This window comes from Amblyomma maculatum, chromosome 9 (assembly GCF_055883805.1).
Source record: "Amblyomma maculatum isolate TAMU_Amacu chromosome 9, ASM5588380v1, whole genome shotgun sequence".
In the NCBI taxonomy this organism is placed as follows: Eukaryota; Metazoa; Arthropoda; class Arachnida; order Ixodida; family Ixodidae; genus Amblyomma; species Amblyomma maculatum.
The window spans coordinates 93858365-93870650 of record NC_139352.1 but is presented as its reverse complement, the minus strand read 5'-3'; the positions used below and the strand labels follow the sequence as shown (position 1 = coordinate 93870650).

General features: G+C 45.8%; 1 long non-coding RNA gene across 1 annotated transcript; it reads right to left on the bottom strand.

Moving 5' to 3' along the window:
* Positions 1-51: 51 nt before the first annotated feature.
* LOC146179758 (uncharacterized) lies at positions 52-2530 on the bottom strand. Its single transcript, XR_014700761.1, has 3 exons — positions 2270-2530; positions 2029-2189; positions 52-486 (listed from the first exon to the last, which is right to left on the bottom strand). It is a non-coding gene; the product is annotated as an uncharacterized LOC146179758 (long non-coding RNA).
* Positions 2531-12286: the final 9756 nt, after the last annotated feature.

Sequence of the window (12286 nt, the reverse complement as noted above, 5' to 3'; positions counted from 1 at the left end):
CCCCCAAAGCAGTGAAAGCGTGGAAAGCAGAAAGGGTCTAAATAATCATCTAAAAAAAGCAAATTCTTTATGGTCAAGAACCACTCGTTACCAAAGGGAAGCCACAGATCCAAATCCAAAGGCACACTATACTGCAAAGGCTAAGGACGTGTGTGTGGCTAAGAAATCAGTCAACAGTCTTTTGGGGCCTTTTTTACATGTGCATCTCTGTGCAAGTCTTCTTTTGCCTCTATCCTTTAGTAAAATTCCAGTTATTAGTCCAGCTGTCCTGCAATTCTCTCTTCTCATGTTTTCTGGCTTGTTTCAGAATGAATAAGGTGATGACTCTACAAACCTTGCGCAAACTGGAAACCAGTGTAACTGTCAGATGGAAACCTTTCCCTTATTTGGCTTGCATCACAAATAGGGAGGACTTTACTGTGATGTCTGCCGAGGCATCCCCAAAACCAGTGCGCAAGCTGGCTGTAGCAGATGTAGCGGTGCCTCCTGTTGACAAGAGAAAAAGCAATATTCACTTTTCAGCATAGCAAAATGAAAATATCATTTAGGTCTTTTACAAATTTGAAAGTTATTCATGCATCTGCACAATTAATTCCCGTCTAACAGAAGCTGTACAGTGTAACTTTCACTGTCAATTTATTCTCCCTGGAAGTATGGCAAACTTTGAATTCTGCTGCAGGTGATTGAGAGAGAATGAGACCCACCCAATATTAGAACTTCAGTGCAATCATAATTTGCTACTGCAGCAAAATAATGCCTGAAGGAAATGCAGCTTTTGACTGACAAAACCTGGTAGTCGTCTTACACCCTCTATACTAGTGTTGTGGCCGATGTCAATGTCCACGCTGATATCATCCGCATAGCACGAAGATGTTAAGTATGCAACTTATACATTAAGCAGCTCTGTGCATGGAGTCATTCTATTCGAAGGAGCCATAAACTACCAAGTCCACTTCTGTCAACGGCTCTCAGTTGTTTTCCCACAACCTGCCACGTGCCAAACTTCCTGCAAGTGCCGCAAAACTACTCTATAACTTCATTTGCTAACTGTAAAATTTCCAACACTTACTCAAGCTGTGGAAGTTTCGGTGTACTGGCCTTTGGAAGAACGTCTTTCTTTTTTTTTTTTCTTTTTGGTTGTCACATTTCAGCACATGTAAAATGTTAGTGTCAAAGCATTTTGGAGAGGTTTAACTGTGTGAAGGTGTTGATGATGGTATTAGTGAAGTCAATTTTTTTAATTATATTTGCACACTATACAACACTCACCTAATGCAAGTGGGTAAAAAAAAACTAGCAAATAAAACTTTTGAGTGCTGGTATGGTGATTGTTCTGGCAGCAAGTGGAGACAGGCTATAACAACAGTTGTCGTCTGCAGAAGCCAGTCCTGCTCTGTGTGTTTTTCTCTTCTGTGTCGTTTTTTAGTGCATTTTCCCACGGCTTCTGCAGGAGACAGGCTACTTCACTGCATGCAATTTCACTTAGCACAGAGTCCTCCGAAATGAGATTGCTTTTGTACTTATTTACTGCATTTCCTGTGGCATTCCTTCTGTATTTATGTTTTGAAGTGCTGCACTTGCTGAAGGTCATACCTGGCTAATAAAACAAGCAAATGTGTCCGGACAGCGGTTTCTTTTTTTTTTTTTTTTTTCCGTTACTTCACATCAATGTGCATGCCCTTTCCATTTAGCAAGTTCACACTATCAGATGATGCGTGTTTTCTCATTTACTCGTGCATGGAATTAAGCAAACCAGTAATTTGCATGGTGAAACGTCATGCTCATGCGCACCTTCTACGAAAACAAGAAAAATATGAAAACCAGCGATGTTGTGTTCGTGCTAACGTGGCGCAATATCGACACTGTAGACAGTGTAGATGATCGCAAGTAAGTAACGTTAAAGGGGAAGCTTTCTTTTATTAACACTGCCTTCCGCAATAGATTTCATTACAGCATTTCTTGCTCGAGAAAATGAAAAACAGGTGGCCGCTTGTTCAAGTTATGTCGCCTTTCGCTCAAGGTTCTTACCTTGTGTTCTCGACTAGCAGTCCATGATCAACAAGCATTTGGAGTAAATGCGGATGATCTGTAACACCCAGAAGGCTGCTTCAGCTACGTAGTCGCCGCCAGGATCTCGCCAGATGCTCTCAAGAGCAGTCGGCATCGGCACGCACCGCCCGCAGCTGCACCTGTTCGAAAGCTTCGGTTAGCGATTGCACTCTCGCAACGGTCAAACGTAGGCTAGGCTGCAAGACTCGGACATACATACCAATGCGTAGTTCCGAAACGGCTGGGATCGGGAGGCTGACGGTCGGGGCTTCTGCAAGCCGGAGTTGTGCCGCGGTTACCGCGGCTTCTCGACACAAGTGTTACTGTACCGGTCGCTCGCAGGGTCTATCTTCGCCGACCTGGCACCCGAAAAGTTGCGTCGGCGTAAGGCTCAAAGCCCACGATGTAACCATGTTTTAACAGTAGCGACTATATTCTAGTTCACTATAGTAGCACAGCGACGCTGGTACCCACGGAGGAACCTAGGCGTCGGCCATATTAAAAAACCCTGTGTGAGCGTAGAGTAGGGCACAATTAGAACTTCTAAAATACACCGAGCTTGGTCAACTTTGGCTCAGCAGGCTCCGGCAACGGGAGCTTCTCATTGGCTTAGCGCTATGACGTACTCTGTTGAGTTGAGGAGGACGCGCGCTAGGAAACCGAAATTCTGTTTTTGTCGCTATTAAATCAACGCGGGCGATGAAACGAATCGAGGTATATTATATGATGCAGGACAAGGATTCCATTTAACCAAGCCGTGCAAAATTTCCGGAAAACGTTTCACGACCCCTTTAACGTTCGCACATTTAATATAATATACGGAAGCATTAGGTCGGCGTAGCTTAATTTGGTTACCTTTAGCAAACACAGAGAGAAGCGACTTTAAGACCAAAGATCTTAGGTTGTCTTTCTGGTTTACCCCGTAGTGATCACGTATTGCCACGTATATTGTCACGTAGTGGTGACGAGACCGTAGACACGAAAATAAGACACAGGCTTGAGAGTACTGAAATTAACTCTTTATTGGGCTGACTTGCGCCCGCTAAATAACTAAGCAACTCGGCGACGGCGATAGCAACAAACGCGCTCGTCGATCGTCGAACAAAAAATGCTTGTCGCACACATCAACTCTCAATTTAAAGGCGGCTCAGAAGTATCTAGATAACGTCAAAAACTGTTACTAGCACAGCCTGGAACATTTTAGAAACATGCGCGACTGGTTGGAATCTTCGAGACATATCTCGGCGCATCTTGCGGGACGAAGAAACTGATAAAGGTGCATGTCGTGACATTGAGCATTCACAAACAAAGAATACGGAATTGATACTCGTGCCGTAATCACAGTGATAAAGCCACATGCCGGCGGCTGCTAAAAAATAACAAATACAGTTTTGAAGGTTTCGCGGCAATATTGATTTCGCACTGTAAGACGTTGAAGGGTCTTTGCAACCAAAGCAATTTTAAAGGTGCCCGTTCGCTTAATGTGCCCCTATGTTGTTGTGATTATTGTAAATGAATCCTTTAATGAATAACTTAAGGTGATTTGCAATTTACTCTTTAGGCATTGCTGGTTATCTCCGCTGTATTGGCAATAAGTAAAGCCTGCTTGGTGCTGGAAAACACAGAAGGATCCGATTGCATGAGCACATCTGCACTCCGTGAAGGTGGATCTGACCTCTCCACGGCGATCTCTCTGGTGAGTTTGACGGTTTTTTTTTTATTGTTTTTTGATATATGACTCATGGGCATGCTTTGAGAAACACAACTGTGATAGCAATGTAGCTTCTACGATCATCTTGATAGTGATGTGCAGACGATTACTTGTGTTGTATACGCGCTCAAGAATTATTTTGAACTTCTGACTTGGAAAAACAAAGAGTGCTGTTTTGATCATGGCAGGAAGACCACCATCACTCTACGGTCTACAGTATCTGAGAATCCACGGATATATTTGTAACTTGAAAACCTTTGATCAACTGGAACGCCAAGGCAGAGAAACAACGTTAGAGTTTAGATATTACATAATATGCCTCTATTGCGCGCTTGTAGAGCCCGTGGTTGGAGGGTTACCGACACATGCCCTTGAAGACATGTTCAAGCCATCCCATGTCTCTTTCCACTACACACAGGGGTGAGACAAGGGCGTAGCGCGCACTGAACAGCTTTTCCATAGGACGTATTTACAATATAGGTGGGACGTATTGGGAGTTAGAATGCGAATCGTAGTTCTTTCTTTTGATGAATGCACCTGGTGGCCCATTAGAGCGCAAATGAAGTGTAGATGTGTATCTCATACCTGAACTTCAGGCTGAGCGGTCGTAGAACAGTGGAACGCGGTATAAGTATTGTTTTCAAAGATATTCCCTTTGGTACAGCAGCGCCAGCTGCCATAAGAGTGCTTACGGAATTTTGCGAAAATTGTACACGACACAAAACTGCAGCGTATGAATAGCGGCAGCGCTGAAAAGCATCACCATTATAATAAACTTGAACATGGCTCGGCTAGTTGATCGGAGATGCATGTTTTTCAGAGAGGCTATGGCTGCCTTAAGAACACTGGCAATGACAGTGCAGTTTCGGTAGCGCTACTAGCGCCACGTCTCAGCACATCAGGTCGCCGGATTCGCGAAGTCAGACAAAACTTTCATATATGAACGTCATCAGTGAATTGGACCAACTGCAAGAGAAAGTCGTCATGAAAAGCGTTTTAGCGACCTCTTTATTGGCACGTGCAGGGTCGCGACACCTTCTCTTCGCTTTGCCTCCCAACAGTCGTCGGCTCGCTCTGTTTTCGTACTCCCCTCTCCTCGCCTCTGGAAGTGGAGAAAGGTATTTCCCTCTTTCAGCTCAGTCACCTGCCAGCGGTGAGTTTAATGGATGAGCACAAGGACACATTTCTCAACAATGGGCTTTAACATTTAGTGGGCCTAATCGAGGAAGTAGGCAGGTTATATGAGGGAACAATCACATTTTTATTTATCCAACAACAAAATAAGGCGTTCACTGTAGTAATAGTTGTGCTTCTGTTCGCTGTATTCCACTCAGTTCTTTCGTTTGTCTAATTCCTTCTTGCAGATTAAAAGAAAGCGCCCTTACACTGTTGTCACGTGTTCAGTTGGGCAACGCGCCTTGTTAGGTGAAATCTAGTGGGTCCTCCAGGACCTTACTGCGAATTTAGTTTTACTTACATCTATGAACTTTCTTATAATAAGAGCAGTGTGTTGGCGGCTGTAGGGGCCCAATTTTCTTTTTCGCCATTACGCAGGTCATTGTAGGTATCCTTCTGTGGCGCCGCACACGGCGCTGCCTCCCACCTTCGGCCTTTGCTGCTGCTCTTCTTGGTCTGCTCTTCACGGCCTATGTATTGGACGCCTTCAACCTCTCTACGATGGCCTTTCAGGTGGAGGTTAGCCCACTTTTGTCACCTTACGATGTGCGCGGTTACATAAATGTGGTATGTAGAAATATAATGAAAGCCTCTGGTTGCACCGTTATTGCCCATCAAGCTTTCAAGTAATTTGAACCTGCTTTTAAAATTTATTGGTTGCCCGTGTGGGCAAGCAACTTGAATACAGAATAAGCAATGCGCTGAATGGCCTTTTGTGCCTCCCTTAACCTCTTCGACCCTTCCACCCTCACATATATGGAAGTCGGAACGAGGCTTAGCGTGGCAATTAGGGCACGACGTTGCAACAACGTTATGCAAAAACCACTGAAGGTGCTCTTTCCAGCTTGGCTTAGCATCGCATTTGTCAAACTTCTTCAGACTGTTACGGTCTCATTGCCTCAGAGAACAAAGCCTCCAGTTCAGTTTCAAACTCTGACGTTGAAAGGCGGTTGTGGAAAGCTGTGCCTCTGCTTTTATGCATGTTGACAATTCAGCCCGAAACTAGAACCTGCATTGTTTTTAAATTGCGTGTTTCACTGTTACCGTTTTTTCTTTTTATGAAGTCTGCTCCATTTTCCGTCATCAGTTCCTGCGGCTGGTAGGTTGCCTTTGTCAAGTGTATATTTATTGTGAACACCCGTCCTGCCCTCTAAGTCGTCGGTTTGGTTAATATCTTGTTATTTATTTATGCTGCAGGCCAAAAGCTGGCCCGATCAGGAGGGCCAAAACAGTAGAAAGCATGGCAGTTTAAAACAACAGTAAAAACTCGCGAATAGGATGGAGGCTGTTGCCGCGTTACACAAACAAGCAAATTCTTGCATTAAGACAATAACAGAAAGAAATAGACAGCACGTGAAATTGCGAAAAGGTGCGCAAATATCGTGCTCCAGTCTTGCTTTCCTCAGTTTTGCGTCAACACGGTTTCACACTTCTACCGAAGCTAATATATCTCATCTGTTTCTTAACATATTAATTTAGGGCAGTACCAGTTATTACGATCATCAGTTATAGGGGCCATTCGTTCGTCTAAAATTAACGTCCTGACCCCGCAGAGAACAGTGCGGTTCACTTATGCGGAGCTGTTTTTGATCTATCTGGTTGTGCGTTGCTCGTTCAGGTGTAGCCGACTAATGTAATTTCCCATGTTTGTGCTTTCTGTGTCCAGACATGAACACACCTGTCCATAGAGCGGGAGCAGTGTGTTGCGGAAGAAAGAAAGCGAAGTTTTCTCCCAGCTGCTGTATAATTGGTAGAGTTCAGTTGAGGAAAACAGAATACCCATGTTAATTCAGTCTATTGCCGTCACTGCCTCGACAACAGAGTTCTGCTCAAAACTTTCGCTGTTTCTTGGAGTGCTCTATAGACAAGTGTGCGGACGACTTTACAATACCGCAACTGGCTCACTTCCTACCTCTTAGCCTCTAAACTTATTGTTTTATTTGCGTTTCGATGTGGGTACGCCACCAGACGTGGGAGTAAGTTTTTGCGGCGTATGCCGATATAACAATTTGACGAAAGGTAAAAGCGCACAGGAAGACACACACTCGAGTGAAGACGACACAGGACACGCGCTATCCTGTGTTCTGCGTCGTGTTTACTCGACTGTGTGTCTTCCTGTGCGCTGTTACCTTTCGTCAAGTTGCAATGCGCCATCTAGCCCATCTTCAAGCTTTGTTAAGCCGATATATGGCGCACACCCGAGCTCACGCGTGGCTGAAGTCCGTCCAGGGCCAGCGATAGAGGAGTCCAGGAAAGAAAAATGAGAAAATGGAAATGGGCGGCGACAGGAGAAAGAAGTGAAGAAGCTAGGGGAGAAAATAGAGAGTTGCTGTCAGCAACAAAAAGATAAACGAAGAAAACAAAAATAACCGCGCTTATAACAGCGGCTGTTCCCTCTTATTGCTTTCACCTGTCGTTATCAGCGCTGCGTCTGGCCGTACGGAATAAAGCGGTTTATTGCGCTGAGTTATAATTACCAACAACTCCATGCGGCTCTGAATAAAAGCAACGAGCTAGATGCGATATTGCCACAAACGGGCGGAACCTAGAGCGTAGCGCATTGGCAAAAAGCCTCTGAGCTTGCAGTGTATCCTTCACAACGTCGCAACACGATATTTTTCATGGGAAAAAGTAAAACTGAGGGGCTAATTATGATATACATATCAAATGGAGCCAATAGCCCCAAACTAATAAAAACACACAGGATATCTTTTGCATTGATTAATGTGCTATAATATCGTAATCATAAAGACAATTGATTAAAGATTAGAAGAACACATTTATCTATGCCATTAGTGGGATCTAAACGCACGATCTTGGAATTTCGTCTCCGCTGCTCTGCCGACCGCGGTACTGCTCAGTTACTTTCTATTCCATATACCCATTATTAGATTATTATTTTACATTGATTAGGAGAGGGAAAAACTCTTATGCTTTCCTTGGTGTCAGTGGCTGTTGGCTCTGTCTGATATACATCTTATAACGGTCCTTTTATTTTCTCTTCATAATGCCGCATGCCTCTCTTCGACCGAGGAAAACGAAGACGAATTTGAGTGTAGTGTGTGGTGCCAGACTGACCATTCAGTATATTCTGACTTGTACCGGTTACATTTTCTGGTGAAGGTGCGGGGTATGATTCCCCTTTTGCTGAGTTGCACCTCTCAAGGGCAGCCGAGTGTCAACACGGAATTGACCCCGGTGCACCGCAGTTTGAGCCGCCACCTGAAAGGTCAGTTGCCCAATTTTGGGTCCTTGCTCTGGACACTTGTGGCCACCATGCACGAACGGAATGCGAACACTGTGGCTAACAGAGAGGGCTCACCCCATCAGTTCGTCGTCCTCCAGTCCCGAACGCCATCGTCTATCCATGGCGAGCTTAATGGGGACGCTGAAGACTGGCTGACTCAATTAGAACGTGTCGCCAACTACAACGGCTGGGATGAGCAAAGGAAGCTGCATAATGTCTACTTCGCTCTCGAATATTCAGCGCGGACGTAGCTCCTAAACCACGAAATGGTGCTACCATTATGGGACCTCCTCCTTAGCCAGCTGTTGGCGACCTACACCGCCAGTGACCGAAGGGAGCGTGCGGAGTCTGCACTGCGATCTCGCTCCCAAGCCCCGAACGAGCGTATTATAATGTATTACGAGGACATGATCCACCTTTTTACACGAGCTGATCCAAATATGGTCGAGGAGAAGAAAGTGCGCCAGACGAGTGGAGGGTTGGGCTTGCTCGTTTACAATCACGGTATTACCGGGTGTCCCAGCTAACTTGAACCAAGAGTTACAAAATAATATATTTGAGATATGTCAATGAAAAACCAGTTGCGTACAACTGCCAGCTTCCTTTTGCATCACAGGAAATGTTTTCTATTGTAGTTACTTAATTAGCTAATTACGTTAATTTTTCTAACTTGCTGAAATTCACCTTAGACCAAAATGTGAATTAGAAAGTTGTAGAGCCTCTTCAGACGCTCCAATCCATTAATTGCGATAAAGTCTCACGTGTATCTTTTTTTCCAGGCTTAAAAGAAAGCCCGCGAAATAAAATAACACCACGTGACTAGCGCATTTGAGCGCCACGATTGTGGTGCTCTCAGTCGTGGTTTGAGCGAATGAAATCAGCTGCGGCCGTGACCCGATGGTGCAGTTGCAGCGGCAGGTTGAAATGTTGGCGATGGTTGCAGCGAGCTTGCCCGTCGCCACTGAGATATTGGCAAGGCTTGCGCACCGCAGCAGCCTATGTCACGTACCAGCAAATGAAGGTGCGAGCGCGAATCTGAGTCGAGTCACATGATGTCATCTCGTCACTTTACCCAAGCCTGTACGCGCAGATTCAGTAGCTGACACCTTATCGCTTACCCGCTTGTCGTGACGTTCGCTGATGGGAGAGAAGGCGATGCAAAGGCCTGCAGAGGTGAGGCCGTTGACGACCGAACTGCCGAACATCCCCCATCACGCTTCTTACGGGGTAACGCCTATCGGACTGGGCCATGAAAGTATGAACCTAGGTGCGCAGCTTTGGGCATATTGGCTGCTATCGACGATTTTATCATTATCGCGTTAGTTGATGCGGGAGTGGACTTTTCAGTTATGAGCAGTTCCCTAGCAAAGAAACTGAAGGAAGTTTTAACGGAGTGTACTGGGCCTCAGATTCGCATGATTGGGGGATACTTTGCTTGCTGGCAGACGCACTGTAAGAGCTGTAATTGACGGATTTGTTTACGCTGGCGACTTTGTTGTTTTTCTTCATTGTTCACGAGACGTCATAGTCGGCTTGGACCTCTTAGAAGCTAGCGGTGCGATAATTAATTTGCCAGAATCACGTGTGACGTTTTCCCCGAACCAAGCCATTGCTAGATCCGACGCCAGCGGTTCATCAATGCCTGCCTTGCGCATTACAGCTGCCGACGTTACGGTTCCGCCACGATGCACATCATGGCTTTGGTAGAAAGCGACTCACCACGTGACCGCCACGTAATGGCAGGGAGGAACATTAGCCTGCTTCTTCAGAAAGTGATCTGCGTTGCAGAGGGCTTGTTCGCTTGCGGGCCAATTGTGCAACACTCTTGATTACGAATTTCGGGACCGAGTTTCAGCACATTGCGAAGGGAACGGCCATCGCGTATATCGCCGCCTTTATTGAGCCAGCGAAGGTCTCTACTCTGGTGCCACAGTGGCCAGAAAAATCCGATGCACACGATATATCTCCTGTAGACATTAATAGTTTCTCGGTGGCTGAGCGGCGACGACGCCTCGAGCTCCTTCAGGGTTTTGCTGGATGCTTTGCAACGTCTTCGAAAGTTGGGTGCATTCCAGTAGCCAAACACCGCATTATGGTCTACGCAAAGACCCAGCCTATATCCCAACACCTATACCGCGTTTCGTCCACAGAGTAAGACGCTATTCGAAGCCAGGTGCAGTAAATGCTTACCGACGACGTGGTGCTGCCGTTTACTAGTCCCTGGGCTTCACCTGTGGTGTTAGTGCAGAAAAAATACACCTTGCGTTTCTTCGTCGATTATGGGAAGGTAAATGAGGTGCAAAACGCTACGTATACCCGCTCCCGCGATTGGCGACGGATTGGACCGGTTACACAATGCCAAATATATATCGTCGCTTGACCTCAAGAATGGCTACTTGTAGATAGAAGTGGACGAAAGGGACAGAGAGAAAATAGCATTCATCACCTAGATGGCTTTTATGAATTTAAAGGGCTTCGTTTCGAGCTCCTTTTGGCGCCAGCAACCTTTCAATGAATGATTGACACCATTCTCTCTTGAGTGAAATGACAAGCATGCCTGTGTATCTCGACGATGTCATTTTCGCGGCTAGTTTCGGGGAACATCTAGACCGGCTGCGAATGGTCATACAGGCACTGCGTTCATCTCGATTGACAATAAAACCAGAGAAATGCCATTTCCGATTCCAGGAGCTCCGATTTCCTGGCCATGTTATTAGTGCTGAGGGAGTGAAACCAGATCCCTAGAAGACTGTTGCTGTAGAAAAATTCCCGCGCCTAACCGGCAAAAAATCCGTTAAAAGGTTTTTGGGATTGTGTGCCTATTAAAGGCGTTTCGCTGAGAATATTTCAGTGATTTCCGAGCCTATTACGCTTCTTACCGGAGACATGTTTCTTTGGCTGCGCCGGAGGCAGCAGGCCACCCTGATACTTGCCCATTTTGATGAACATGTTGCCACGGATAGTCATACCGATGTCAGTAATTTTGGACTCAGTGCCGTTCTGATTCAGTCGCAAGATGGCACTGAGAAAATGTAAACAGTGCAAGGCAGAAGACACTGAAAGCATCAGTCTGACATCACAAACTACACTAAACTTTGTCCTCGTTTTCCTCGGTCGCAGAGAGGCACGCGGTAATACGGTTCCTGATTATTTTAAGTAGGCCTTGAATTGGCAGGTTTGACGTTGCGGGCAGCTTAAAAGATTTATCACAAAGCTTCCACCGCTTCTGTTATATCACTTTAGCTTGACACTCTGGGCAAAACGTAGTGGCGTCCATTAGCTGTGCGACATCAGTGCACGTTTAAGAACCCCAGGTAGCCGAAATTTCTGGAGTCATTTACTACGCCGCCTTTCATAGTCTGAGTCGCTTTGGAACGTTAAAACCTATAAACCAAACTAAACCCAACTCGCGATAACACAGAATGCTCCCAATCCGACGCTGTAGAGGAGGGTCGCGCTGTCGAACACTCTCAAGGTGGGTTGCGCGTAACATAATGTCACAAGCTGCCTCACCTATTATACAGCGGAAGATGCGGGAGCTTATGGCTGGAATATAGAGCGAAATTCACGGGACTCCGTCGCTCCTCTGGACAAGATTCGACAAGCCGATGGGGCAGTGACCGCCTGTCCTTGACGCGGCTGCTGCGTAGTCGGCCGAGGGTATAAAATAACCGACAGCAGAACGCCCTCACCAGTGCGTTTGGGAAGATTCAAACTTCCGGCCACTCCGCGGTGCTCCGAAAGCGTATTGTGTTCTTCGGGCCCGCGATCGACGCATCGTCCTCTGCACCTGTACGGCCGCCGCTACCGAGCAACACAGCCTTCGACGCCTCAGCAAACAAGAAAGACGTGAGAATTTCGGACTGTTGTTCAATCGAACATTATTTTCGCTTTGTTAACTTTTGACCTGACTTAGTAGTATTTTACGCTGTGTTCTTATGTAACTTTTGCTCATACTTATAATATCTGAAATACCTGCTTTATTATCTTTATAGTCTTCATATTTTTATCACAGTGTTTTGTTCATTGTCGGGTTATTTTTTTTTTCTCTTATCATTTATTTCTTCGTCTTTATCAATATCTTGTCGTGGCGTTGTATTCTC